Source organism: Dipodomys ordii, unplaced genomic scaffold (genome assembly GCF_000151885.1).
Source record: "Dipodomys ordii isolate 6190 unplaced genomic scaffold, Dord_2.0 Scaffold194, whole genome shotgun sequence".
In the NCBI taxonomy this organism is placed as follows: Eukaryota; Metazoa; Chordata; class Mammalia; order Rodentia; family Heteromyidae; genus Dipodomys; species Dipodomys ordii.
In genome coordinates this window covers 2156301-2159953 of record NW_012267410.1, presented here as the reverse complement: position 1 = coordinate 2159953, position 3653 = coordinate 2156301, and positions in this window count along the sequence as shown.

Here is a 3653-nt window from a genome sequence, read left to right as displayed (position 1 = left end):
GATTTTTTGGGAGGGGTGGGAAGAATCCTGTATCTCCCTTGTGTCTGTGACCAGCCTCTTGTTGGAGTTTCTGGTCTGCTTGAGGTCCTGTGGCTTGATTGGTTTCTTAAGTCAGTTTGTTCAAACAGGCAGAAAAATGCTCTGCTTTACCCAAGATTTTGGGATCCCCCTCCCAGGTTAATTTACTGGAAGGGTGATCTGCTTTGAGAATCACAAAAGAGGGGGATGCAGTGGTGAGGCTAGGTTCTGGGTAGAGTTGAGGGCTTTCAACAACCAGCAGCTTTTCCCTGGGGCTATTTTGTGAAAACCTCACAGAGCCCAGCCTGGAGTCATTCTCAGGGTTTCTGTTTTTCAATTGATTGTTGAGGCTGCTAGAGGGAGGGGCAGCCTCTGGCTCTGGTTACCCAGTGGGGAAAGCCACACCAATGGCTGGCGCCTGAGCTGGGTGACTTTTCCCTGGATGGAGCTGAGTCTGGCAGGTCACTTCGCCATTAAGTTCTTGTGACCTGCTAAATGACTCATTTTATTCCAAGGCCTGAATTGGAGCTAGCAGCTCCGCTGAGCTTTGTCGGTATCCAAGATGGAGATCACTGGTGCTGGGGGGAGGAGGGGTGGCCTTCCCTCCTCTGCTCCCTGAGAAGGAGTGAGGATGTCAGGCTTCTACTCACGCCGAGTCTTGGTTCCTGGGTTGTCTCTGGTCTGCAAACTGCAGGATGAAGATGTCTGCTCCTTGTTGGTTCTTGCTGGTGTTGAGTAGAATCCACTCGCCCGCTGCGTCTGACTCCTTTGTCCCAGGCTCTCTGTGGCTCAGGTTTGGGTGCCCTGCGTTCTCTGCCACGACCCTGCCATCGCCGCGGCGGCTGCTGGCAAGCGCTCAGATGTGTCTCCTTGCCTTGGCTTCCCCTCTGTTGCCTAACTCTCTGTCCTGTGATGGCACACTTGGTGTGATTCTCTGGCTTAGGACTGTTCACTGGAACTCTAAAACTGCTTTCTATGTTAGAGCTTGTTCAGAATCCAGCTTCTCCTCCGCCATCTTCCCGGAACTCCTAAGTAGTATTTCTTTGATGAAGTTGAGTGCACATATATTTGGTGCATAGATATTCAGAATTGTTATATCTGAGGGAGGAATTTTATTGTGATATTTCTATACATGCATTCCTGTTAAGAGCCATGGATACTCTATCCAGGAATGATTTCTTTTTATTGGTACTTTATGTCACTTTCTCCTGATTTTTTCCTGGTTTCTGTCTGCTTCCTTTGACTGAATTATGGTATCTCCTCCATTATTCAATAACTAAGGAATCATTCTTGGTTTTTCTTTGTCTTCCTCCTTCTCCTCAATCCACTGACTCTAACAAATCTCTGTACCAAGAATTCTCCATTACATCTATGTTAACAGCTCTAGAGGCAAATACGGAATCTGCCTGGTTTAAAATCCTCATCTTCTCCATTTGCCTTCATGTGCACAACCAATAACACAGGAAAATCATGAGAGATCATCCAGGAAGACCAGGACTGCACCTAATAAAAGTTTCAGAGAAGTTGGCTACTGATTTCATAAACTCTGCTAGTCATCTTTCTGTCATTGTAAAAAATGCTTGTAATAATCAACTTACAAAAAGAAAAGGTTGGGCCTGCTCACAATTTTAGAGGCTCTAGTCCATGGAAGATAGCATGGTTACTTTGTCCTGTGTTCAGGCAACATTGTAGGTTAAGAGTCCAAACCAGAGCAAAAGCAGCCACCTCATTTCCAGGAAGCAGCAGAGGAAGACAGAGAGACCAGGGTCCCACAATTCCTTTCAGAAATACTTCCCTAATGACTTAACAGATTTTAATATTCCATCATCTCCCAGTAGCATCACACTGAGAAACAATTCTTTAGCATATGACTCTTTGTGGGGCATCCATGATCCAAATTAGGACATTCCAGAGTCAAAATCCTAACCTACCCACACCATTGTCAGTTGGTACCACTTGTTTAACACTGATATCAGCACTTCATAGGCCTGTGCGGACCAAAAACCCCCATTCAGCAGACTGACTGTGGGCAGGGGAGCTAAGCAAGAGATGAGTAAGCATAAAAACAGAAGTCTGACCTGAACCTCCCTGAAAAAGAGCAGCAAGCTAAACCCCAATCCAGTAGATGGAAACAAATAATTAAAATTAAATCATAATTAAAGGAATTAGAATCCAAAAAAGATACAAAGAACAGGAAGTTGGTTCTTTGAAAAAATTAACAAAATTGACAGACCCTTAGCAAATATTATCAGAAAAAGAAGAGAACATACACAAATAAAAAAAAAACTCAGATATGAGAGCCTTGTCTGTTGTATGGTTAGTGAAGTTCTTCTCCCAATTAGTGGGTTTTCTAGTGATCTTGCTCGCTATATCCTTTGCCATGCAGAAGCTCTGCAATTTCATGCAATCCCATTTGTCCAACCTTCCTTTGATTTGCTGTGTTTCTAGGTCTGTATTAAGAAAACTTCGGCCTGTGCTGAGGAGACCTAAAATATACCTGGAACTCAAAAAATTAAATCCCCCAACAACAAATCTTCAAAGAAACAACTGCCCAATAAATAAGTGGGTTAAAGCCTTAAAGAGAAACTTCTCTGAAGAGGAAAGAAGGATGGCCAATAGACACATGAAGAAATGCACAACCTTTTTAGCCACAAAAGAAATGAAAATCAAAACAACACTGAGATACCACCTCACCCCAGTTAGAATGGCTATAATCAAGAACTCTAATAATAACACGCTGGAGGAGACGTGGACAGAAGGGAACCTTACTGCATTGTTGGTGAGAGTGTAAGCGTGTTCAACCACTTTGGAAAGTAGTATGGAGATTCCTCAAAAGACTTCACACAGAGCTCCCCTCTGACCCAGCAATCCCACTTTTGGGCATTTACCCAAATGTTCACAAATAAGACCACACTAAAACTACCAGGACGACTATGTTTATTTCATTCTTATTTACCATAGCTAAGATATGGAACCAATCCAGATGCCCCTCAGTAGATGAATGGGTCAAGAAAATGTGGTATATATACACAATGGAATTCTATGCCTCCATCAGAAAGAATGACATTGCCCCATTTGTTAGGAAATGGAAAGACTGGAAAAAAATTATATTAAGTGAAATAAGCCAGGCCCAAAGAAACTTAGGTCCCATGGTTTCCCTTATTTGCAATAACTAGTATATGTCTGAGTCACAGAAAAGGTCAGATAAGTTGATGTTAGGGAAATGAATCCTAAGATACGTATTCAATTTTTTTCTTTCATGTGATTGTTTCTAACACATTTATAAGATTATTTCTTTGTTACTTTGTATGTCCCTCCCCCATGGTATAACCCCTGCTTTCACTGTATTTGATGTTGTTATAATTTGTGGAGGGAAAGAGAAAAAAAAACGAATCATTTAAATAGGGATACAGGTAGACCCATTGTAACAATGAGATGTACAAGTCCTTATATCGAAAATGAACTTTACAACTTTGGTGGGGGGGAGGAGGATTGAGTGGGAGGGCAGGGGGAGGATGGGATGGGAAGGGGAAAAAAAGGAGGAGGCTACAATGCTTGATAAGAAATGTACTCATTATCTTGCCCATGTAATTGTAACTCTTCGGTACAGTATTTTCACAATAAAAAAAAAAAAA